This window comes from Geotrypetes seraphini, chromosome 1 (genome assembly GCF_902459505.1).
Source record: "Geotrypetes seraphini chromosome 1, aGeoSer1.1, whole genome shotgun sequence".
NCBI classification, from domain to species: Eukaryota; Metazoa; Chordata; class Amphibia; order Gymnophiona; family Dermophiidae; genus Geotrypetes; species Geotrypetes seraphini.
Genome location: NC_047084.1, coordinates 203,394,285 through 203,421,192, shown reverse-complemented (window position 1 = coordinate 203,421,192; position 26,908 = coordinate 203,394,285). Strand labels below are relative to the sequence as shown.

General features: G+C 40.8%; 1 protein-coding gene across 7 annotated transcripts in view; it reads left to right on the top strand.

Moving 5' to 3' along the window:
- SLC7A2 (solute carrier family 7 member 2) overlaps positions 1-26,908 on the top strand; it is a 185,534-nt gene that overhangs the window by 63,195 nt on the left and 95,431 nt on the right. Inside the window, exon 1 of one of the 7 annotated variants that reach the window (XM_033944249.1) lies at positions 22,480-22,538. The exons of the other annotated variants lie outside the window; for them this stretch is intronic. The gene's annotated coding sequence lies outside the window, so the exon portion shown is untranslated. Of the gene's footprint in view, positions 1-22,479; positions 22,539-26,908 lie in introns of those variants that run through there. 7 annotated transcript variants of the gene reach the window in all.

Genomic DNA, 26,908 nt, shown 5'->3' with positions numbered 1-26,908 from the left:
CTCCAGTTACAGACGTTGTGGCATAGTGATGCACAATGTGGGTCCGACGTCACTAAAAATGGAATTAGAAATAGAAGTAAGGTGAATCTGTTTAAATGATGGGATTATATCAACTATAAGTCACAAAAATGGGGAAGAATCCACAACAGTTATATATCTATGCAAGCCGGCAATGGAAACGTGGTGACCCCAATTCACTTGTTATAAATGTAATCCAATAATTATGTAAATGAATACTGTTTATGGAGGAAAAAGACCTCAGTGAAAGGGACAGGCCACAATATTGATTGAGCGGTATCACTGACCCATATCCGATTTCAATCATAGGTCAAAAACCCTCCAATGTCCTTAATTATGTTATATACCACAGAGAAAAATACAGCCCCTTAGATCCTTATGGAGTGTCTCCGTTTCACCAACGGCTTCTTCAGGGGAATGAAAAGGCTGTAGATCTTACTCTGTCTGACACAGTGGCACTCTTTTTTGTTGGTGCTCCGCTTTAGGTTAAAGTTTCCCCATGATGGGATTGTCAGAGATGATAGAAATGCAGCTTGGGTTAGAAACTTGTGTTTTGTTAATATTCCGATGATTTATTTGCTTTCACCTGAAACTTTACTGAGGAAATATCTCAAGGAAGTTTAAGGATTACATAATGCTACAGTATTTTCTTTTTCTAATTACTGTATTTTTCGCTCTATAAGATGCACTTTTTTCTCCTCAAAAGTGGGACGAAATATCTGTGCATCTTATGGAGCAAATATTACCTTTTAAAATCCTGGTGGTCCAGCGGTGTATCGGCAGGAACAAGCTTTCTGCACTCCTGCCTGGCCCTGTGCCACTCCCTTGAATGGCTGCAGTCAGTTCTCATGAATCATATTAGTCCAATAAAATAGCATTATCTTATTTTCCATTTTTTGTTTTATATTTATTTGTTAATTTGTAAAGTGATGTTTGCTCTTTCTCAGTCTTTTCAAATTTACATCTGCTTTCTTTATATTTTGTACAATATTAGGGGACATGCATCACTGTTTCTGTGATGTTGCATTGTTTGCAGAGTCTAGCTTCTTGGTGGTTCAGTTTAACTTTTATCTACATATTTCTATTTGTAGTTAGTGATTGCATATTCCATACTGAGCAAGGGTGTTTCTGTGTGTACGAAAGACATAGGGCCTGTTGTACAAAGCCGCACTAGCGGCTGCAGCGCGGTAAAAGCTCCGAAGCCCATAGAGATTTAAAGGGCTTTGGGGCTATTGCCGCGCGGCTTTGTAAAACAGGCCCATAGTTTTCTGTAAGTATTGACTGTACAGAATTGATTGTTTAGTTTTATAATGGGTATATTGATAGTCTGTTGCTCACTGCAGTATGTAAGATGCTGCCTTTTCTTAATCTAATCCAAATCTTGATGCTTTTCAATGTATGTAAGCTAAAAAAAAAAAAAAAGGTTCACAGTCATTCGCGCGTGGGAGAAAGCCGTGCCGACATTTGAGCCCAGACAACTGGGCTGCCAGAAAAGTTAATTTTAAAGAGCTCCGACGGGGTGTGTGAGGGGGGAAACCCTCTCCAGATTACTTAATAGTATTTGCGCTGCCATTAGGGGGGGGCTTGGGGGATTGGAACCCCCCATTATAGAGTAAACTTAACTTTTCCCTTAAAAAAAAAACAGGAAAAAGTTAAGTTTTCTGTATAATGTGTGTGTGTGTGTGTGGGGGGGGGGGGGTTGTACCACCCCAATGGCAGCGCAAACAGTATTAAGTAAAGTGTGGGGGTTCCCCCCACACCCGCGTTGGAGCTCTTCAAAATTAACTTTTACAGCGGCGAGCTGGAGTCTTGCCCAAGATATCCTGCATGCAATTGTCTGGGCCGAAATGTCGGTGCGGCTTTGTCTGGCGCTCTTTTGTCCTGTCACCAAAAAAAACCCATTTCTTTATGAGATGACTTACTTATAAGAACATAAGAATAGCCTTACTAGGTCAGACCAATGGTCCATCAAGCCCAGTAGCCTGTTCTCATGGTGGCCAATCCAGGTCACTAGTACCTGGTCAAAACCCAAGGAGTAGCAATATTCCATGCTACCGATCCAGGGCAAGTAGTAGCTTCCCCCATGTCTTTCTCAATAACAGACTATGGACTTTTCCTCCAGGAAATTGTCCAAACCTTTCTTAAAACCAGCTACGCTATCTGCTTTTACCACAACCTCTGTCAACATGTTCCAGAACTTGACAATGGAAATAAAGAGAGGAATCCTAACAAGACTCCCAACACTCTAGAAGTGGACTCAATTGGCAGGACATTCCCTTAATTAAGAATAACTGATCTCGGCAGGTTTGCTGTTTCAGGGCCCAACCCATAGTAATTTTGTCTTTGCTGTATTAAGTTTCATGTGGACCTGAAACGACCAAGACTGTACTTTAAAAATGCAAGAATTTGAGTTAACTTTAAAATTGCTCAAATTAGGGTCTGCTTCAAGCAAGATGAAAATATCATCCACATAATTAAACATCAATTCAATTGGACTTAGTTTATAGAGTTTTAGTGTAGTCATATAGATATTAAACAGAATAGGAGACAATGGGGAATCTTGTGGAACACCGCAGTTCGATGACCATGTAGAAGATGTGCCCTCAAAGTTCACCACATAGGAATGTAAAGAGAGAAATCCTTTGAACCATTTAAGCACTTTTTTTCTCTAGACCTACCATATTTTTCGCTGCATAAGATGCATATTCCCCCCCCCTCAAAGTGGGTGGAAATGGAACGAATATAACAATTTTTTATACACACACCCTCCCCCGGTACCTTTTTAAAATTCTGGTGGTCCAGCGGTGTATTGGCAGGAGTGAGCTTTCTGCGCTCCTACCCCTCCCTCATTGGATGGCTGCCTCATCATATTTTGTGGCCAGTGGCGCACAAGGCAGGAGCGAGCTTTTCACACTCCAGCCTTGCCCTGCACCGCTCCCTGATTGGCTGTCGTCAGTTCTCGCAAGTCCCGCGAGAACTGCCTACCATTAGACCTGCCCTGTACCCTGTCCCGGCCTACCACTAGACCACCTGAGGGGGGGACAGGGCACAGGGCTGGGCGGTGGGACAGGGTACAGAGCCTGGCAGGGAGGGGAACTAGTTGCAGAGCCTAGTAGGGCAGGGAGGGAAAATGGCTGGGTGCAGAGCCTGGTAGGGAAGGGCAGAATTCTATAAAGACGTTCAAAAATGGATGCCAGAAAAAATTGGTACTATGCTCTGTTCTGTAAAGGCATGTACCCTTTATAGAACAGCGCTTAGCTCCAATTCCCGTGCCTAACTCTAGGCGCCAGACTTATGCCTGTTGAAATTTGGTGTAATTGCTGGTACTCAAGCTGGGCACACTGAGGCAGTATTCTGTAAGTAAACACTCGGCTTGGAATGTACCTGACACATCCATGCAGTGGCATTGCTAGGGAGGTTGGCACTGGGCATAGCTGCTCCATGTGTCCCTACTCCCTTGTGACCAGGAAGTGACATCAGAAGTGAACCAAGGCTGGTGCAAGCAGCAAGTGGAAGAAGCTGCACACACCAGCAAACGTTTCAAAAGTTATGTGGGAGGGGTCAGAGAGTAGGAAAGGTACCAGTACAGGCACCCCCATGAAGACTGCACCGGGGGCGGTCCACTCCCCTTACTATGCCACTTCACCCATGCCCTTGCCATGGCCACACCCCCATTTGAGTTACACACTATTGGAGCTAGGTGCCCTGCCTTATAGAATAGCGTGCAGCCAGATGCAATCGTAAATCATAAGTGGTGCATATTAACTTCAATAATTGGTTTAGTACCCAATTATTGATAGTTAATGACTTGTTAATCAATTTGTGTGCATATTGTGCTTGGGCATCATATATAGAAACTGTGGGAAAATGTGTACCGTATGTTACGTTTTGTGTTTACTAAAATGTGATTATCCTCACATGATCCAAGAATAACTGAGTAAATGACAAAATTTAAAATACATCATAAAATACATTTACAACACTGCAGCCCTCTTTTCTGAAAGGACTACACTTCAATGTCAGCCCTAATCTATGAGCAAGATAGATTTCTTTTTTTCCCATCAACATGAAAAGTATCCTTAAATATAGTTGAATTAATATTGTGCATTTATAATTTGATTGTTTTTTCTCATGCACCACACCCTACAGCTTAATTATGCAATCATAATATGAGGGTTAATGTGCTGTATTCTGGAAGCTTACACTTTTCAGCATTCCTAAGTCAAAAGATTTTGGCCTCCTTTTACGAAGCATTTTATTGCGAGCTGGCACAGTAAGTGTCCTGAAGTCCATAGGGAGTTAAAGGGCTTCGGGGCTTTTGCCGCGTGGTTCTCGCTAGTACTGCTTTGTAAAAGAGGGCCATTATTTCATATGAGTGTGAAAGTTGAATCTATTAGAACAGGCTCACACTCTGTGTTTTCAGCTATTTGATTTAAAAAAAAACCCTATTTGCTTCACTATCTTAATATTAATTTTTGATTTGTTTATTGACATAAGCACATTTATCTCTAATAACAAAATTCACAAGGTATTTCTCCTTCAGAAAATTTTCCAATATATGTTTTATGCAGAAAGAGATATGGGGCCATTTTACTAAGCTGTGGTTAAAATTGGCCTTAGTTTGACCTAAGGTGAGTTTTTTCCCACATGCTAATACCATTTTTTACTACAGTTGTAAAAGAAACCCTTTTTTCCTGTTATTTTCATTAATGACGATGTTTCTATTAGCGTGTGAGCACTCATTGTTAAGTGGGCTAACCAATTAGCACGTGGTAATATAGATGAGCTATTTGACACAGGAATGCCCACTCTCTTCCCCTTATATGCCCCAAAAAGGAAGAAAAAGGTTGACTCGAATATAAACTGGGGGATTAATATTCAAGTGCCCTGCCATGCCTACCCTGCCCTTCCAGGCTCTGCACCCAGTCCCCCTCCCTTCCTTCCTGCCCTGCCAGGTTCTGCACTCTGTTCTCCCTCCCGATGCCTTTCAGGCCTCCCCGTGTACATTTGAAATACCTGGTGGACCAGCGGTGGGCTGGGACAGGAGAGATCCCTCCAGCTTCCTGTCCTGCCCAACTGTGATGATTTTTAACTCCCTTCTGCCTCTCCTGCATACCTTTGAAATCACTGGTGGTCCAGTAGTAGGCCAGAGCAGGAGCGGTCTTCCTGTGCTCCTGCCCCATGCTGAGCTGCTAGCTGAATGGCTGCTGTGAGTTCTCATGAGTCCTGCCAGGGATTGCAAAGGTATGCGGGGGAGGTGGGAGCAAGTAAAAGTCATCACCTTTGTACCACCAGGTCTTACAGCAGACCCAGCGGAGGACTGCAGCAGGTCCGGGTTGGGGGCTGACCTAAATATAAGCTGAGACTCCCTATTTTGGGGCCATTTTTTGCCTAAAAATCTTGGCTTATATTTGAGTATAAACGATATTTAGGGGTCCTTTTACAAAGCTGTGATAAGCACCCATGGGGCATACTGAGGTGTCATGTCATTTTGCTATGTGTGCATGCTATCCACATGCTAAAGCATAAAATTTATTTTTTGGTGAATGGGGTGTGTCAGGGGCAGAGATTCGGTGATGAGGCCAGATGGTGTACATCCGAGGGTACTAAAGGAATTTAGGGAAGTTCTGACAGCTCTGTAGTTTCTCAGGTCTGCCCTCAAACTTTTTTTGAAGATTGGTGTAACATTCGCCACCTTCGATGGAATGGAGCAAGAGAGAAGAGGAAAAAAAAATGGATAGCAGACACCAGAAAGAGAATTAGAAAATAGACAAAAAGTAGAAAGAGAGACTGGGACCAAGATGATGGAAAAACAAAACATCCAGACAACAAGGTAGAAAAAGTGTTTTATTTTGAATTTATTAACTAGAATATGTTAGTTTTGGGATATGTACAAATATATTTGTACCTATTCAGTGGCATAACCACATGGCTAATTTGGGGTGGGGGAGTGGAGCTGGAGCCCAAAAATGGGTGGATGGGCACCAGACTTTCTCCCACCTGAATGCAAAATATAAATACTTGAGCTGGTGGGGATCCCCCAAGCCCTGCCAACTGAAGACCTCCTCTTCTTGTCCAGCAACCAGAAATTTCCAAGCTTTGCAGCTAGTGGCTCTATCCTCAAGCTGTCACTGTTTTAATGCATGCATGAAAGCCAAAGGGGTGGAGAGGCAGCAGCAGCTCTGAAATACTGTTGCAAACTTCAGAACTTGGAAAGTTCTGGTCAGTGGACCTGAGGAGGGGGAGGAGGAGGTCATCAGTTACAACAAGGGAGATGTTCATTTTGAGGGGGGCCTAAGCTTAAAGTGGGAAGCTCAGCCCCTTTTCATGGGTGTGCCACTGATTGTGTTTAGCACAGATCAAAGTTCTTGGTGAGTTTAGCATTTTGGGATTTCCAGTTCAGTTTTGGTATTCATATTTCTATTTCTAATTTGTGATCCATTGTTCTGTATTTGATGAAGGTCTGTCTGTGTTTTGGTGTGAAGAAGTCATTTAAAATTGTTTTATACGTATATGGGGAAATTGGGAAAAGAGCAGGTAGAAGATGGGGACCCCCCCCCTCGTTAATTTCTGCCCTGGGCCCAGCATGTCTAAAACTGGCCCTGGTCATAAGAGACATCACCAGGATGGTGCAGAAAGGGAAAGCTCTATTTTAGTAGGAAACTTAGACTGAAGGCTAGAGTTTACTTGCTGCAAAATTAGATAGGAACAGAGAAATGGAGCCCAGATGAGAGAAAGCTATAAGGATCAGGTATAGTTAGATGAAGACAATGTCACTTCTAAGTGAGAACATAAAGCCTAGTGCTCACCATACCAAGATGAATGAGAACGTGAAGGAGACTCTATGGGAATACAAAAACTGAAAGGTACAGAGGGACTTTGATCAGTAATATGTAACTATTAGAGGAATTTTTAAAAAGCTAAGACATCCAAAAACGGCATAAATCGACACTTGGTCTTAAATCATCAGGTTATCCAAGTGACAATTTTCAAAACCATCTTTCTGGACATCTTGCAAAGTGTCCTAGCAGCTGTAGGTCCAAAGCTAAAATGGGGCATATTGGAGGCATGTTCTGGACTGATTTTGGGTAGATTTTAGGCATGCTTAGACATAGACATCTTGCGGTAATAATCAAACTTTGCCCAAGATATTCTGGACGGAACTTAGACATTCTGAGCTAGACCTGTTTTAAAAGCATCTAAGTGTCTAAAAGGTACCCAATGGATGACCATTGGAGGGATTAAGTTATGATCCCCACAGCTCCCCCCCCCCCCCCGAATCAGAATGAAACAGTACATACCTCTCTCTAGAATAGAAGCACCTAGTATGCAAAATCCTAGTAGAGCATCACACAGGTGTCTTAAGTAGCCTGGTGAGTGGACTAGTGAGCCATAGAGAGGAGGCCGATAAGCCACTCTAACCATTAAATTTATAGTGGAAAGTGTAAGCCCACCAAAATCCTATTATACTGCTTTATAGGTGCAACTTGCAGCCATAAGGGCTATTGGAGTGGTAGATAGGTGGTCATAGTAGGTTTTGGGGGAGTTTTTGGTGGACTTACCATATATTATAAGGGGGTTATGATGAGATGTACTTCTGGCACCCTTTATGTGAAGTTCATAGGAGTGCCCTCTAAGGTGCTCCACTGCTTTATTAGCATGTCTATGTGGCCAGTCCATTAGAATGCTGGCCCCTTCCATATCAAAATAGTCTGGATTTGGATGTTTTGAATTTGGACGGTTTTGTGGTTGAAAATGGTGAAAAAAGTTAAGATATCCTAAGGTTGGATGGCTTGGCAGTCAAGCTGTCTAAGTAGGGGGGAGCATGGAGAGCCAGTGAATCTCAGGCACTTGGCCAGTTGCCCTCTACCTGCATGTGCGGAGTCCTCCCGGAGAACGGAATATCTGCAGCGCCCGCTCTGCGGTATGTGACCATGAGTGCGTGCTCCTTTGGACACGCTCCTTCGGAGCACGTTTGTAGACGTTTGGAGTCTCCGGATTCTTGAACAAGTTTGTTCAAGATTTTCGATGGGGAAAAGAAAAAGATGCATTAAGAAGCAGTTTGAATTTTCTCAAACTCAAGGTCCTATGGACAAACATCTAATTCCAGTATTACCATCTGCAGCTGGTCCTTTATCACGATTGGAATTTTCCCTATCAATAGGGGGTTCTCCCCCTCAACCGACAGGAGGTAGACTCGGATCAACTGACATGGGTCATTCCAGGGTGGTGGTAGAATCTGAGTCACAAGAAGATCTGGATGTAACTGACATATCTCAGGACTCAGATATCACTGGATTTGAAGTGTTAAAACCTGTCTCTCTTAAATGCCAATATATAGGTAAATCAGTTTCAGAGGGGAAGTGATATAACTTTGAAAGATATTATGCATGCTATTGTTAAGATGGATGGTAATTTGCAGGACAACCTACAGAGTTTTACTAAATTTTCTAAAAGTGTATCTGTAAAGATTAATGAGCAAGAAAACAAGTTAAAATTAGTGGGGAAACAAATTGAGAAAATGGATGCTCAGGTAAAGCTCTCTCAGGCTGAACAAACTTCAATGATTAAAGACGTTTATTTATCCATTCTAAACTTGAAGTTCTAGAAAATTCAATGAGAATGCTTAATTTGAGGTTATTGAATTTTCCAATAATGCATTTTTGGTCACCTAGAGAATTATTTAAAATTTATCTTAAAGAAGTTCTATAGATCACTTTAGAACAGTGGTCTCAAACTCGCGGCCCGCCAGGTACTATTTTGAAGCCTTTGGTATGTTTATCATAATCACAAAAGTAAAATAAAACAGTTTCTTGATCATATGTCTCTAGCTATAAATTACAATATTATTATTAAGACTTAGCCAAAAGGAAAAGATTTATAAACTATAGTTTTACCTCATGCATAATTGTCATTTATTTAATAAGACATTAACTATTTTTTTCTGAGGCCCTCGAAGTACCTACAAATCCAATATGTGGCCCTGCAAAGGGTTTGAGTTTGAGGCCACCGCTATAGAAGACAGGGATTTCACTAACGTTTACTATGTTCCAGTTGATATTAGAGAAGTAAAACCTGAAGGAGACATTGATATTGTTGCTTCTCCAGATAGTTTAGATCTGATGAGATTTCTTAAGAATACCCAAGAACATATCTAAAAGATCAACTTTGCTAGTAACATTATCTTCTTTGGAGAAAAAGAGAAGTACAGTGGTGCCTCAGTTTACAAGTGCACCGGTTTGCGAGTGTTTTGCAAGACGAGCAAAACATTTGCAAAATCGGAGCCTCGGAAACCGAGCGCGCCTCGATTTGCGAGTGCCCCCACTGCGAACCAGCACCCTCCCCCCCGCGATCCGGCACCCCTCCCCCGCCGCCATCGGGCACCCCCTCGCCGCAACCTGAAGTTCCCCAGAGCCCTCTTCTTACTTTAATGTAGCACCGACATGTCGGCCTCCTCTTCTGTGCTGTGTTCACGTTCTCTCTCGCAGGCCTTGAGCATGCGCCCGTGCTCAAAGCCAGCACAGAAGAAGAGGCCGACATGCCGGTGCTACATTAAAGTAAGAAGAGGGCTCTGGGGGACTTCAGGTTGCGGTTGGGGGGGATGCTCGATGGTGGCGGCGGGGGGGGGGGGGTGCCGGATCGCCGGGGGGAGGGTGTTGGATCACGGGGCCTTTAGGGGGGAGTTCTCATGGGGGGGGAGCAGCGCTGCTGGCCTCGGTGGGGGGGGGGGGAACCTATCAAAGCGAGTTTCCATTATTTCCTATGGGGAAACTCGCTTTGATAAACGAGCATTTTGGATTACGAGCATGCTCCTGCAACGGATTATGCTCGTAATCCAAGGTACCACTGTATTATGAAAGCATATTTTCCTCAAAAATCAGTATTATTTTATGGTCAAACTATTTCCATTTTCCCAGTTGTATCCAGGCAGACATAGCAGCGACGTAAAGCCTTTTATTGGTAAGACCCAAAGTCTTGGCAATAGGAGGTACTTTTTTCATAGTTTCCTTCAAAATGTCTGGTTACATGGGAAAACAATTCTTACGTTTTTTGGAAGCCAAGTCAGCTTGAATTGTTTCTTCTGAATAATCCTGAGAAAAAAATTAGTTCATACCACTCTTTAGGTAAAATGGGTTTAAAAAGAAATTTCTAGCCTAGTTGTTTTTCCTATATTATTTTATGCTTCTCCTCTCCCAAAATGTGGGTCTGTTTGGAATTGAAATGTGATAGTTTTCTTTTTGTATATTTTTTATGCCAATTGCCTGTTTTTAATTTTGTAATGTATTAAGAAATTAATAAACTATACATTTTTTAAAAAGATGTCTAGGCAAAAAAAAAAAAAAGATGTTTTATTGTTGAAGTGTGTTATTTGCATTGTATGGTTGAAAATTCAATAAAATAATGTTTAAAAAAAAGATGTCTTGTAGTGGTGCCAGTTTTGAAAATGGCCATTTCTCCGCCTCTGACTTTGAACATTTTGTGGGAAATGTCCAAAGTCAGACTTAGGTGTCCTATTGAAAATGCCCCTCCCATCCATTATCTCCTGAAATGGAACTAGGGTTACTGATGAGTAGGTACTGACATTCTACAATCCATACAACTAAGGCCCATGTTGAGGGTGGGTGGGTGGAATACAAGCTCCTAACTCTGTCTCACATCAACTTTTTCTTCAGCAGCACAGTCACCCTCAATAATGTGGTTGTCTAGACTGGCTTAGTTCAAAATGAACAGACTTTACTGGTTATATTGATGAATTAATTTCAAACAAAACAGGTTAAATGGTCAAAATTCCAAAGCAAAGTCTGGTGATCTCTCAGTAGCCTCAGTATTCTTCTCTCTTGGATGCGCAATAATAGACCAATTTCAAAGTTTTCATCCATGTAAACAAACAGTCTTCATCAAACTCAGATGATCCTAATTTACTGATACTTCTTGTTTCTAATTCACTCTCTATATATATTCAGATTTCAGCAGTATCACTTCAGCAGCTCGCAGTCTCATTGCTGGCTAAACTTTGAGCACCACATTATCACTAGTCTATTATTTACTGAAAATTTTCTAAGAACTTATCCAAAATTTTATTTACTCTAAATTGATGCTTATCTTATTTATTAAATAGTAAAATATGTTATGTTGTTTTATAATTCCACCAAATCCTTGCCAAGAGGAGTTCAAGGCAGGATACAACCAGTATTATCACTACATAAAGGTAAGCATACAGTGCAAAATCAAAAAGTCTAAATTCCCAACAGAATTCTAAAATAGCATGGTCATTCATTTTCTGGTACTCTACAACAGATTACGGTACTAATTGTTCAGCTGAGATCAACTTTGAGATCATAATTCTTTGATCTTTACATCCTTGTTTTGAAGATTCTGTCTGTAAACCTAAGTATAACCAGCTCAAAGGTATTACTGTTCTCTTTTATATTACTGAAAGTTCTAATAAACAAATTGAACTGAGAATTCTAAAATAACATGTTACAAACAATATTTTCGTTCCACGGAGATAAACATACAGTGCAGAGTCAAGGTCAAACTAAATCTCTAACATAGACTTTTTGCAAAAGCCATGTTTTCTGAGTTTTTGTGAAAAAGAGCTTACATGGGAATAGTACAGATCTCTATAGGAAATGAATTCCAGATTTTTGTAGTTTGACAATTGAATGATTTGCAGGGAGTTGACTTGTATTGTACACCTTTCAGAGATGGACAGGATAGTATCAAATGATCAGAGTTACGATGTTCTACAGATCTGCCTAATTTATTAAATCTGGACAAGCTATCAGGAGCATCTTCATATAAGATCTTAAATGTTAAAAAGCTAACTGTATTTTTCACTCCATAAGACTCACCTGACCATAAGATGTACCCTAGATTTAGAGGAGGAAAACAAGAAAAAAACCCCATTCTGAACCAAATTGTATACCAATATATACCCGGCACCTTTAAATTCCGTCCCAGCATCCCCCCCCGGTACCTTTAAATTCCATCCCAGCCTCCCCCCACCCCCTGGCATCTTTAAATTCTGACACAACCCCCCTCCATCAATTATCACATCACCATCGGGCAGAGGCCAAAGAGCTGAATGAGGCCACTGCACAGCAGGAGAGCAGAGCCGAAAGGACTCTCCTCACGCTGTAGGGCCGGTGGGGCCACAGGTATTTAGAGGTGTACAGCTCCACCCCTGTGCACATGGCCATCTCTGCTACTGCTACTTCCCCCTTCACTACCTCTTGCTATAGGAAAAGGGGCGGGATGGAGCACACCGAACAAACTGTCAGGTGTTTTGCCTAGGCGCCTAGCGCTTGTCCTTCTCCCCCTTTCTGGACTTGAGGTGGGAGGAGGGCCCTGACTGAACAAGGCACCCATAGTAGAAAAGGTGGAGCTCATGCTTGGTGTCCAAAAGCGTTGTGTCCTTACCTCCCTCCCATCACCAGTGGCGTACCTAGCATGTGTGACACCTGGGGCCCATTGTTTTTTGGCACCCCCCATCTGTACGAAAAACATGATTTTTAGTAGCAAGCCACACATCACAATTGAGTACCTAGGAAAAGGCAACATCTTACATACTGCAGTGAGCAGTACAACAGCAATACACCCATTATAAAACTAAACAAGCCAGATTAGTACAGATCAATCCTGCAATCAATCCTAACAGAAAACCATGTCTTTCGAACACACAGAACACAAAAAACACTTTCGCCTAGTATGGAATGTCATCACAAACTAACCCCTCCCCCTTTTACAAAACTGTAGTGTGGGTTTTAGCCACGGTGGTAACAGCTCTGACGCTCATAGAATTCTGAGCATCAGAGCTGCTACCACCACGGCTGGTGCTAAAAAACGCTCCACAGTTTTGTAAAAGGGGAGGGGGGGGGGAATAAAATAGAAATATATAGACAAAGGTTAAATTGAACCAGCAAGAAGCTGGACTCTGCATACAATGCAACACCACAGAAACAGTGACACATGTCTCCTAAAGCAATAAATAAATAGAAAATTTTTGTTCTACCTTTGTGTTCTCTGGTCTCTGCTTTCCTCATCTTCTTGTTACTCTCTTCCTTCCATCCACTGTCAACTATCTCTCTGCCCCTATATGGCATCTTCTCTCCTTCTATGCCCCTTCCAGAAACTGTATGACTCCCCCTTTCATCTCTCCTTTCACCCCCATTGGTCTGGTATCTGTCTCCTCTCCTTCCCCCCTGCTCTGGCATCTCTCTCTCCGCTCCCTTCCTCCTGTTCTTCCCTGGACTTCCTTCTCAATTTATTTTCTGCCTGTGTCTAAATTATTTTTACTATTCAGTCCTCAATTGCCCTTCTTCACTGTGTCTACCTATAGCTTGCCACCTCTTTCCCTCACCCCTTCCAGTAACTAACTCTATCCTCTTCCCTCAATCCTGCATGTGCCCTTTTTTCTTTCTCCTCCCCACTTCCTTCCAGCATCTGCTCCCCCTTTCCCTCACACTTCCATTTAGCAGCTGTCCCTCCTCTCCCCCACACTTCCATTCAGTGTCTGTTTCCCTCTCTGTACCCCTTCCATCTACTGCTCACCCTCTATCTCGCCCCTTCGATTCACTGCCCTCTGTGCTCTTTCCATCCAGTGCCCACCCTCTCTCTCTCTCTTCCATATGGATTCTTCCCTCTTTCTATGCTCCTTTCATAAACTATCTATCCTGTGCCCCTTCTCTCCTTTGTACATGATTGATTTCAACTCTGTCACCTCTCTCTCCCCTATACTCTGGCATCTCTCTCTTCTTCTTTCTTTCCTTCCCACCCCACGGTCTGGCATCATCCTTTCCCTGATTCCTGGCATCTCTCTCCTTTCTTTTCGTCTATCTCTCCCTCCCCCTCCATGCTCTGACATCTCCTCCTTCCTTTCCACCTTCCTTTTCCCTTGGTCTGGCATACCTTCCCTCCATGCCCTGGTGTTTCTTCTTCCCTCTAAACCCTGGCATCTCCTTTCATTCTCTCCAGTTGGGTACAGCAACACTCTCCCCAATTCTCTCCCCCTCTGCTCCCTTTCCTCCTTCTGTCACCCAAGGCCTGGTGTCCTGAACTTCATTGGGCAGCAGCAGCATTCACAATTTACAGCTTTTGCCAGCTTCAGGCCTTCCTCTCTGTCGGGTCCTGTCTTCATGAAAACAGGAAGTAGGCAGGACCCAGCAGAGAGGAAGGCCTGAAGCCGGCAACAGCAGCGAATTGTAAACGCTGCTGCTGCCCGAAGAAGGTAATGGCGCCAGGCCTTGGAGCACCGAGGCAGACCGCTTATCCCCCCTCCCAGCCGTATCCCCGCTGACCCTCCTATCTCTCTCCCCCAAGTGAACCCTTCCGACCCTCCCAGCAAGAACAGAAAACCTCCCTCCAGTAGCGTCGGCAGCCGCTGCGCTAAACAGGCTGCTTCATGGCTTTCTCCTGGCAGTGAAGCGTCACTGATGACGTCATCGCGAAGCTGCCTATTTAGCATTGTGGTGCCAACGCTACTGGATGGAGGTTTGCTGCTCGGTCATCTCGCTGGTCACCTTAAGTAAGAAGGGAGGGAGTGCGATAGGGACCGGGCCAGCTGTGCACCTCCCCTAAGGCTGCACCCGGGGTGGACCGTCCCCCCCACCCCCCCTTGGTATGCCACTGCCCATCACTACCTGATCGTCTCCTCCATTAAGCTAAATCTCCTCTGTTGACGCACAACCCCCGTAATGCTCTGCCCTCAATTTGGTAAGCATCAGAGAATTGATGAGAGAAATTGCCCGGTAGAAAGGAAAGTAGGAGGGGGGGGGGGGGTGGTGGTGGTATGCATTTGCTTCATAAGACGCACCCTTATTTCCATCCACTTTTCGGGGGGGAAAAAAGTGCATCTTATGGAGCGAGAAATACGGTAACTTAAATTCAACTTGCTTTTCTATGGGGAGCCAGTGTAATGCCATGAGCAATAGTGTAAAGTGATAGTCTTGATTTGTAAAATAAAATATTTTTACTTAGCTTCTTCTAGTCCAAAACTTCACAATCCATGTCAGTAAAAACCATGTTTCGCTTGAGTCTTCTTCAAGGACTGTTACGTAAACAAGGACTGTCAGGCAAAACATGATTCATTCATTTCTGCTGAGAGTCCCCCTTACTGACTTGATTCTCAGCCCACAACTCTAATCACTGTGATCATAAATCAGATGTTTGCAGTTCCAAAATCAGGAAGGTAAAGCTCAGGTTCACTACAACGGCTTATTTTTCTATAGAACCAAGACTTGTTTATATACCTGGCCAATAATATAGTGAGAGTTGGAGAACTAAAAGCTTTTTAGAATCGTGAAATAAAAGGACATGTGAGAAGTTGCATCAGTTGTTTTCTTTGGTCAGACAGATCCATTACTGACCTCCAAGCAATCAAAGTTCAGGTTACAAACCTTTATCTGAGGAGGGACTGTAGTATGAGAGAAGCCAAGAACATTTTGCAATTAACTTTGTTCAGTTTTTTTGTAAAAGATTACAAAACAGTAATTTTCCTTCTATATGGGCAAATTATTCACAAACTCTCTTCTGAGTCTTATTGTATGCTGTAATTAATGTTATGATAATAATAATTTATTTATATGCCGCCATACTGGGGAGGTTCTAAGCATCTCACAGCATGGAGAACAATATATACATTTCAATAAAAAAACATCTTGATAAAATATAGCAAAAAAGGCAGTACATACATTTCAATAAAATTGATCAAAATGGAAGTGCATACATTTCAATAAAATTAATGTTATGGTAGAATGTTTGATACAGAGATACTATTTCAGGCAAAGAATAACAAGAAAAGACTTCACTGGTTTTAGTGGTCTCAAGTTTATAAATGTTTCCTGCAGTCTAGTTCTAAGAATTTCTTTATATCTAACAAAACAGTATCTTAAACTCAAAATGGATTTCACATGCATTTTTTAAAGGTCAACATTTCTTTGGTGCATGATTTTTACCATATGGATTCTCCAAGATCCTTTGTCCTGGAGCTGGTTACTTGTTCAACTGGTTATGTATAACACAACCCCTTTTACTAAGCCATGGTAGAGGTTTCTACCAAGGCCTGGAGGGCTAAATGCTCCAAAGCTGCTCTGACACTCAGAATTCATATGAGCGTTGGGGCATTGTAACGCCCTGGGCCACATTAGAATCTTCTCTCGTGGCTTAGTAAAAGAGGGCCAAAGTGATAATTTCATTCATATTGTCCTTTTCAAGACTATCTCAAAACAGTTTATAATCCAAGTGAAGATAACCCAATAGATAACAACATAAAATCCATTTTTATACTGCAATACCATTAAGTTCAATGCGGTTTACAAAGAAGAGTAAATATACAATCAGATAAAATGGCTTAGTTACCCAAGAATCTAGTAAACAAATAAGGTTTTAATTGTTTCCTGAAATGTTGATAAGAGCTAGAGGCCAATATCATAGATTTAAGATCCTTATCCCTTAATGCTTCTTGATAAGAATAAAGATGCTGATATTTCTTGTATTTACAACCCTTAGTAGATGGAAAAGCGAATAAAATGTGTGTGCTTCGAGACAAAAGCATATATCATAATAGAAACATATTACAACAGTCAACACAAAAACATTACATATAAATCCCATTCACATACAGACAAAAAAAAATCTAATAAAGGAATGGAGATAGAGGAAGGCACTTGGGTGTAGGCTTTCATGTTGCTTCTGCATACAGATCGCTGGCTCTTGAACCTCTTGGGCCTTGGAGAAGAGGTCTGATTCTTCATTTCTGGATCATAAAGATATGCCCGCATTTCATCTCTGATTGCAAGATCGGAAACAAACATGTCTTCATTGGTTTCAAATGCTTCCAGCAGATCAGAGCAGACTTCCACCCTTCTCTCCTTCAAATTGGGTGTCAACTGCCCAGGTACCCACTTTGCACACACATTCTGATACCCTAAGTCTTCTACCATCTTCTGTATGCCATTGTGCAGCAAGCTCATGGATTGTGACTTGTCTATCTGTGCGAATCAATTCGTCCACTCGCGTATGATTCATGTCAGTGGTTGCAGTTGATGGTCTCCCACTGTATGGATTGTCCTCAGTTCTGGTTTCCCCTTCTTTAAACTTCTTCATCTATCTGTGCACATTACTTTTTTCAATGGTACCATCTCCGTTAAACATTCTGTAGCTTTCTGTGGATGTCAGACAGCCTGCACCCCTCCTTCATCAAGAACTCAATGATGGCATATTGTTTCTGCCTGGAATCCATTATTCACCTGCAATGAAGAAAAAGATTCTGAAACACCTGTATAGAGGAAGACTTACACCACATGGTGGTGTAATTTGAACAACCTATGCCAGTTAATAAAAACGTCATGTCCACTTTTGCATTACTTTTGTTACATCCCTCAGAAAAGGATGCTTGGGGGCTTAGAGAGAGCAATGTCCAGTAGAAAAAAGGAGGTAATGATGCCCCTATATAAGACTCTGGTGAGACCTCATTTAGAACAATTTCAAAGACTTCACCTTCAAAAAGATCTAAACAGGAAGGAATTGATCCAGAAGAAGGCTAGACTGGAGGATGACAAAGGGAGAAAGGGAGGGAGTGGGGGGAGAGGAGGGGGAGAGAAATGCTGCACCTGATTGGGGAGAGGGAGGGAGGGAGAAGAGATGAAAGAGAGATACCAGACCATGGGGAAGGAAATGAGATGCCAAGCTATGGAGGGGGAGGAAGAAATGCCAGGGTATGGGAGGAGGGAAGGGAAGGAGACAGCGATGCCAGACCAGAGAGCTACTGATGCCAGCATATGCTTGGTTCATGTATCTGAAGTGAACACATGAGGAAGTGCTGGCATTTGAGGCTTATTTGTTTCCCCACTTCTCAGTCAGCATGGGCAGGGCTTCAGCACCAAAACTACAGCATTGGAGCTGAGAAATGAGTTTACACTTTCAAGATACTCCAGACTACATTCTTTCTCCCTTGCTGCACCATACTTCTGGAACAGACTGCCCAAATCAATACATCAAGCTCCGTTCCCTACCCCAATTCTTTTGTGTGTCCGATTAAAATGTAAGCTCTATTGAGCAGGGATTTTCTCTTCATGGTTATTGTAATGAACAGCACTTTGTACATCTGGCAGCACTAAAGAAATAAGTAGTACAGTAATAGCAGTATTCCTAACTCCCACTCACTATAAAGTAACCAAGCCCGAGAAACGCCAACTCCCTACTTGTGCTGTTATCTATTTACGTAGATTGTAAACTCCACTGAGCAGGAACTCTCTCTTGAATGTTTTAATGTACAGCACTGTATATGTCTAGCAGGGCTATAGAAATGAGTAGTAGTAGTAGTAGTAGTAGTAGTAATAAGGGGAAAGGAAAGAGAGGAGATAGAGTATGGAGGGAAAGGGAGAGATGGAAGGGAAGGAGTGGCTAGATATACCAGGGCATGGGAGGCGGGAAGGAGACTGAGATGCCAGACAAATCGGGAGGGAAGGAAAAGAGGGAATGGAAGAAAAGAAGATGCCAGAACATGGAGGGAAATGGAGAGATGGAAAGAGAAGACAGGAGAGAGATCCCAGAGTATGGGAGAAGGAAAGCTGGTGCCTAAATATGGGGTGAGTTGGGGTGGGAAGAGGGAAAGGAAGGAAAGGAGAAGAGAGAGATAACTAGAGCATGGAGGAGGGAATGGACACAGAGAAAAATTGAAGACATAGAAAAAGAGGGCAAATGCTGGATGGCATGGAGAGTGAAGAGAAGATGAGGAAAGCAGAAACCAGAGATGACAAAAAGTAAAAAAAAGATATTTTTTGTTGTTGAATTAGAAAAAAGTATTGTAGCTGTATTGATAAACATTTATAAATAGAAAATGGAAATAAGGTAATCTTTTTATTGGACTAATTTTAATACATTTTTTACTAATTTATGATGATCATTTTCAAAAGAGAAAATCGTCTTAAAAGTGACACAGTGCAGCTGATGGATGTTTTTCTGGTTGAAATGTCTAAATCTTTTAAACTAAGATGTGGGGAAAGCCGACAGTTGCTCAGGAATGGATGGTTTGATGTGAAGTATCCTTGGAGGATACTATTGAAACAGGATATTTAGGGAGTCCCGGTAGAGAATTTCCAATAATGGTGAAAGAAAGCCAGGAGGGTTTAAGAGGAAGGCAGAGTAAAAGACTCAAATTTTCCCTGTCTTCTCAGCAGACTGTAGTTGCAAGGAAAAAACACAATTTGAAGTGTCTTTATACAAATGCTTGAAGCCTAAAAAATAAAATAGGAGAGTTAGGGCTCCTTTTACAAAGGCGCACTAGTGGGGTTAACGCGTGTGACTTTTTATCACGTGCTAACTCCCATGCTGGCCAAAAACTACCGCCTGCTTAAGAGGAGGTAGTAGCGGCTAGCGCATCCGGTGGTTTAGCACGCGCTTTTACGTGCGTTAAACTGCTAGAGCGCCTTTGTAAAAGGAGCCCTTAGTGAATAATGAGAGAGACATAATAGGCATCTCGGAGATCTGGTGAAGGAGGACAATGAATGGGACACTGTGTTACCTGGGTACAAATTATATCGCAAGGCTAGAGTAAATCAAATTGGAGGGGGGCTGCGCTATATGTTAGAGAGAATTGAATCAAATAAAATAAACATTCTGTATGACCTAGATAGCAGTGTGGAATTCTTATGGATAGAAATTCCATGTGTGAATGGAAGGAATATAAAGGTAGGGTTATACTACCGTCCCCCGGGATAAAATGAGCAGACAGATGACAAAATATTTTCAGAAGTTAGGAAAGCTGGAGAAATGGGCAACACTATAATAATGGGTGATTTCAATTATTGTATTTTTTGTTCCATTAGACGCACCTAACCATAAGATGCACCCTAGATTTAGAGGAGTAAAATAAGAAAAAAACCATTCTGAACCAAATTGTATACTAATAAATACCTGGCGCCTTTAAATTCCATCCCAGCCCCCCTGCCCCCCCCCCGACACCTTTAAATTCTGTCCCAGCCCCCTTCTATCAATCATCACTTTTAACATAACACAAAACTTTATATACCACAAAATTCCTTTCATTTTGATGCGGTTATAAAAATATAAGTACAGCAAGAAGAACAACATAATAAACCAACAAATTGCATAAAGTAGAAGGCACTTAGGCACTTCGGTCTTTACGGAAGAAGATGTAAGAGATCTACCTGAACTGGAAATGGTTTTCAAGGGTGATGATGTGGAGGAACTGAAAAAAACTCTGTGAATATGGAAGATGTACTGAGTCAAATTGACAAGTTAAAAAGTGATAAATCACTAGGACCAGATGGTATACATCCCCAGGATACTAACAGAACTCAAACATGAAATTTCTGACCTGTTGTTAGTGATCTGTAACCTGTCGCTAAAATCGTCTGTAGTACCTGAAGATTAGAAGGTGGCCAATGTTATGCCGATTTTTAAAAAGGGCTCCAGGGGAGATCTGGGAAATTACAGACCGGTAGCCTCACTTTGGTGCCGGGCAAAATGGTAGAAACAATTATAAAAAATAAAATTATGAAACACGTAGACAAACATGATTTAATGAGACGGAGTCAACATGGGTTCAGCTGAGGGAGATCTTGCCTTACAAATTTACTTGAACTCTTTGAAGGTGTGAATAAACATGTGGATAAAGGTGAGCTGGTTGATATAGTTTATCTAGATTTTCAGAAAGCTTTTGATAAAGTTCCTCACGAGAGGCTCCTGAGAAAATTGAAGTGTCATGGGATAGGTGGCAAAGTTCAGTTGTGGATTAGGAATTGGTTATCGGATAGAAAACAGAGGGTAGGGTTAAATGGTCATTTTTCTCAATGGAGGAGAGTAAACAGTGGAGTGCCGCAGGGGTCTGTACTGGGACCGGTGCTATTTAACTTATTTGTAAATGATCTGGAAATTGGAACGACGAGTGAGGCGATTAAATTTGCAGAGGTCACTAAACTGTTCAAAGTTGTTGAAACGCAGAAGGGTGTTTTGGAGGCATATTTTGGGTGGGATTTGGACAGACTTATGATCTGGATGCTTTTTTGCAGTAATGGAAAAGAAAAAAGTCCAGGGCAGAAAATAAGTATGTTTTTATCTAGAATTGTTTCAGTCAAAACTATGGGGTCCTTTTACTAATGTGCGCTTACCGATTTAGCGTGCCTTTGTAAAAGGACCCCTTAGTCTGAAAAAGATGCTCTTACTGACCACTTTGCTTGAAATGTTGACAGATGCCTGTATAGCTTGTTTTTGTGTTTTTCCGTGGAACATTTCCCCCCCCCCCCCCCACAAAATGGTATTTACAGGTTGACATGATCAGCGTGAGAACATCTAGCTCAAAGCCATAATTGAACCAAAAATTTAGATGTTTTTCTGGTTTGTTTGTGGTGGTTACCTGGACATTTTTGAATGTTTATCCACTGAATAGAAGAATGCACTTCAAAATGCAAAATATGGTTAAGAAACTGAGCCCCCTTTTCACAAAACTGTAGCATCTTTTTTAGCGCCAGCCATGGTGGCAACAGCTGCGATGCTTATAGAATTCATATGAACGTTGGAGCTGTTACTACTGTGGCTGGCGCTAAAATTTGCACTATGGTTTTGTTAAAAAAAAAAAAAAAAAGGGGGGGGGGGAGGTGAGAAAATGTTTTGCATTTAGTGCATATAAGAGCCAAGGTTAAAACACGTTACAGTAAGTACTCGGGGAAAGTCAGCTGTGCCAGTAGTACCTAGTGCATGGTAAAGACACAGAACATTCTCTGCCCCTTACTTGGCCTCTAGCATGAAGTTCAGAATTAGTTGTTTAACATGACAGGTGTTATGCATTAAGAGGTTTTAAACACCTAACAAAGCTTAGTAAATTGGTTACTTAAATGCATTAAGAAGTCTTACATCCAGATTTTGAGCCCTAAGATTTTAGAGGCAAACTCTGATGTTTGTTATGTTGAGTTTGAGTTTTTGAGAGAACCAAAATATGAAGAAGAGGAAACATCCAACACAAACCTAACATTTTCATGTTCTTGACATACACTGGGGAAATGTCACTTCAGCAAATAGAACAGACCTGCAGCTTTCAAGCCTTTGTTACAGCTGTGAAAATTAAGGCCACTTTGGCTTTCAGTGTTTGCATAGTGCTTCATGAAAAGAATTGCCTGAAATCCATTTGTTCCTCCCACTGGGTATACATCAAGATGGGAGTGGGTGGATCAGTTGCAAGCTCTTTTGGAGTACTCTCACCAGGACATATCTTCATTTGTGTAATTTAGGGCCTCAATTGCTCTGAAGGGTTGAATGAGCTGTCTTGCATTGTCAGTCGGTAGCTCTTGGACCCTGCCTCTTTCTGTTGACTCCACTACAAGTTAAAAGCCACATTAAACTTCTTAACCTCTGTGCACAGCTGTCACTGATGCACTTTAAACTGGATATTGCAGAAGGTTTGGAGTACAACAACTTAGTTATAACATTCTGTTTTCAGAAAGAAAATTGAATTGAAAAAAAACCCCCCACAAGATTTTGAACCATTTTTGCAAGATCTGGTAAGTGATGACTGTACTGTGTGTTTTCCTGTCTACAAGGTTATGGCGTTTATATAAAGAATTTTTTTCCCCCATATAAACCCTGTATTGATTGGAACCAATGTGAAGTAATGTTTCCATGTTTTGTAACATTTTGGATACTCAATTGAAACATAATGCACGTTTTCTATGAGTCCTAATAATATCACTCCAAAGGCTTTGTATATGGAAAGAGCATTTTATTTAGCTATTATAATATATGTTTCAAAGACTTTAGCTACCGTTTCTATTCAGTTGCATAGAATAAGATTGCATTGATATATATTAGAATAATTTATGTATTCTACTACATATACAAAGAACTATGAAATAATTTTATAAAATTCCATTAGCATACAATTTCATGATTTATTTTATTTAATAAGTGTTTAACCCACCTATTACTTTGTTCCTAGACATATCATAGTACATACATAATACCATAAACAATACAATATTTAAAAGCTAAGCTGTGATTTAAAGTGGCCTTAGCTCACCTTATGTGGGGTTTTCCCACACGCTAAGGTTATTTTTACCAAAGCCATAAAAATGGTCTTTCTGTGTATTTTTTGTATTAATGGCCTTATACTATTGTTAGTAATTAGTGTACTCTATTTAATTCACATATACCAACACTTCTCCATTCAGAAAAATCTAAACATATCGCATATCCTATCATGCAGATAAGAGAATTATAGTGAAGGGGTGAACTCGTCTTGAAACAGCCTTTTCCTGGTGGAAATGAATTCATGTAGGCTAGAATACTCATATATCCCCCAATGTGATTAAGATAAGTGATTGGATTTTCAGATCACCTTCATAATTTAAGCTATTTAAGTCATTGAATTGAAGAAAATATTACTAATATTAATTAATCAAAATTAAGTTGAAAAAAATGGTTATTCAGTATATCAAAAGTATAAAAATCAGAAATTAGAACTGATGAATTTTTGGTGTAACAGCATTCTCATCGCCATTTCTTGAGGAATCTCACCTCTGCTGGCCCTAAGAAAACAAGGATTGTTACAGGATATGTGACTTGTACTAATGTTGCCATTAGTGCGCAGCCATTAAAAAAAAAATAAAAATAAAAAATTACCACATGAACACATCCTGACATCCATTTTGTAGGTGGCAAGGGCCCACGTACTATCTGTGCAGTGCGCAATAACATAGCTGCACTAACTGATTCTGTAGGAACTCCCACTTTTCCTCTCCTGACACACCCCATCGAGAAATTAATTTTTTAGCCCCTTTTATTTTATTATTGTTTATTTTGAAGTTAGAATTATTTTTTCATTCTAAAACTCTGCATGCTATCCTGATATCACTGGTCAGAGAGTTTGCACAGTCATGGGCATGAGTAGAAAGAAATCTGTTGAGAAAATGGCATGAAATTTGATCAGATCCTGCAAAAAACTGCATATTTGGTAGAATATTAGCTAGAGAGTGGGGCTCATGATACTTTGTTCCTCTGCCAATGTTTTTTCTGTAATGCTTAAGGATGGCATCACCTAGGGATCTGCTGAAAGCTAAGGCCCTCTTTAACAAAGCCGATAATTGTGGCGGGCTGCAATAATCGCATCAAAGTCCAATGGGGATTAAAGGACTTTGGTGCTATTGCCATGCGACAGCCGCTAGCAAGACTTTGTAAAAGGGGGGGGGGGTAAATGAGATCATCAAATGTAAGTTTAATCAACATGTACAATTAAATAAATATTTGCCGTAATCTTGTGACATAAATTCTTGATATCCTCTTGACTGCAAAAGGTGAAGGACACATCAGGTTTGTTTTAAATGATTCTATCGGCTTTCTTTCTTTCTTTTTTTTTTTTTTCCTAAAGCACAGTAAATTGTTAACCAGGGAAACATTTGTGACCACTTTGCAAATTTAAGGGATAGGTTATGTTTGCCTAATAAATATTTATTTAAAAAATTTATTCCACACAATCTACAATCCTTGGTTGGTAACAATAAATGAAAATATATACAATATCGGTCTGGCATGATCACGTGTAATATTTGATAAAACAAAATCTGCTAACGATCATATTATGTACCCCTTTCCACAATAATCACCTTCAGTTTCAAATGCCTGCTGAAATAACAGCTTTCAAAGCCTTTTTAAATGATTCTACAGTAGATTCCTCAAAGATCTTAAAGAGAAAGGCAATATATTCCAAATTTTTGGACCAGCTACATAAAAAATACAATTTCTGTATTCATCTAGGCAAATTGAACAAAAAGAGGGAACATCTAACACAGTGTTTCTCAAACCAGTCCTGGAGTACCCCCTTGCCAGTCAGGTTTCCAGGATATCTAAAATGAATATGCATAGAAAAGATTTGCATACAATGGAGGCAATGAACGTGAACCAATCTCATGCCTATTCACGGTGGATATCTTGAAAACCTGATTTGCCAAGGAGATACTCCAGGACTGACTTGAGAAACACTGATCTAACAGATTTGAAGATGCATATTGCAAGGATCTTGATGGCTGATGTAGATGCAGGCATGAGGAAATTAGTGTACATTAGACATAAAGGGGGTAATTTTATATGGGGCTTGCACCCAAAGTAGGGAAGTACATGCCTGTTTTGACACTATTTTAATCGTTTCCATGCATATATGGTTACCAATGCACATAAATAGTCTCTTACAAAATACTGAGCAGAATGGTATTTTGCACGTTTTCACATGATGGTGCAGAGCATAGTTGATGCACACACGTATACGCACAAATTATAAAGGATTCCTTTTACTAAGCTACGGTTGAAAGTGGCCTAGTGTGCCCTTAGCAAGGTTTTTCCTGCCTGCTAAGGCTATATTTATCATAGCAGTAAATAGCTGGTTTTCTATTTGTTGTTTTAATGGCCATGTGCTAATGTTACCATTAGCACGTGGCCGTTAAAAACAATTACCGTTTGCGCACTTACCCATTTTGTAGAAAGTAAGGGTTCACTTGGACTCTGCTGCTTCTCTAGTATTTTATAAAGAAAATATGCATCCATTTTTCTGTATACGAGGGCGAATCAAAAATTAAAGGCAATTGTTAAATTGTGCGATAACCGAACAGAGCTAACGAAATGCATTGATATATATTAGAATAATTTATGTATTCTACTACATATACAAAGAACTATGAAATAATTTTATAAAATTCCATTAGCATACAATTTCATGTTTTATTTTATTTAATAAGTGTTTAACCCACCTATTACTTTGTTCCTAGACATATCACAATACATACATAATACCATAAACAATACAATATTTAAAAGCTAAGCTGTGATTTAAAGTGGCCTTAGCTCACCTTATGTGGGGTTTTCCCACACGCTAAGGTTATTTTTACCAAAGCCATAAAAATGGTCTTTCTGTGTATTTTTTGTATTAATGGCCTTATACTATTGTTAGTAATTAGTGTACTCTATTTAATTCACATATACCAACACTTCTCCATTCAGAAAAATCTAAACATATCACATATCCTATAATGTAGATAAGAGAATTATAGTGAAGGGGTGAATTCGTCTTGAAACAGCCTTTTCCTGGTGGAACATGACTTCATGTTGGCTAGAATACTCGTATATCCCCCAATGTGATTAAGATAAGTGATTAAGATACATTGCCTGTTGGATAGCTCATCCATGCACAGTGCAGCGCTCGGCCTTTAGTTATTTGGCAGCTAAAAGATCAGAAACATGGACACTCTTTTGCAAAATTGCACCATCGAAGAACAACATGCAGTAGAGTGCTTTATTTGGGCAGAGTTAGTGAAACCCTTGGAAACTCACCATTGGATATTGACTCAGTATAGATATAGCACCAAGAATCAACAAAAGGTTTATGAGTGGGTAAAAAGGTTTAAAGTGGGAAGAACAGGTGTAACTGATGTAACTTGTGCCCATCAACATCGTGGGCACAAGAGCATATTGACAGGGCCTTGATTAGAGAAGACCGATTGATAGCGATGTCTCAATTGGCTGCAAATTTGGATATCAGCTATGGATTTGCATTTGCCATAATGAATGATGACATGGGAAACAAGAAAGTTTGCGCACAATGGGTTCCCAAAAGGCTTACTGATCTGCTCAAGAGCGTTGTTCTTTGATGGTGCCTAAAAAGGCACCTACATTCATACTTAAAGTAGGTGCCCCATAGCATGTGACTATAATGGTGTTAAGATAGTGGTTTAAAGTATTTTACATTTTTTTTCTTAAAGAGCAGAGAAGCCAATACCAGAGATTTTCTGATAGGTATGAGCTTTTGGATCTGTGATTGTTAATTATGCTAGGAAGATCCCTAAAAATGAAGGAGACATAGAGTAATAGGAAATGTTGCCATTTCTCG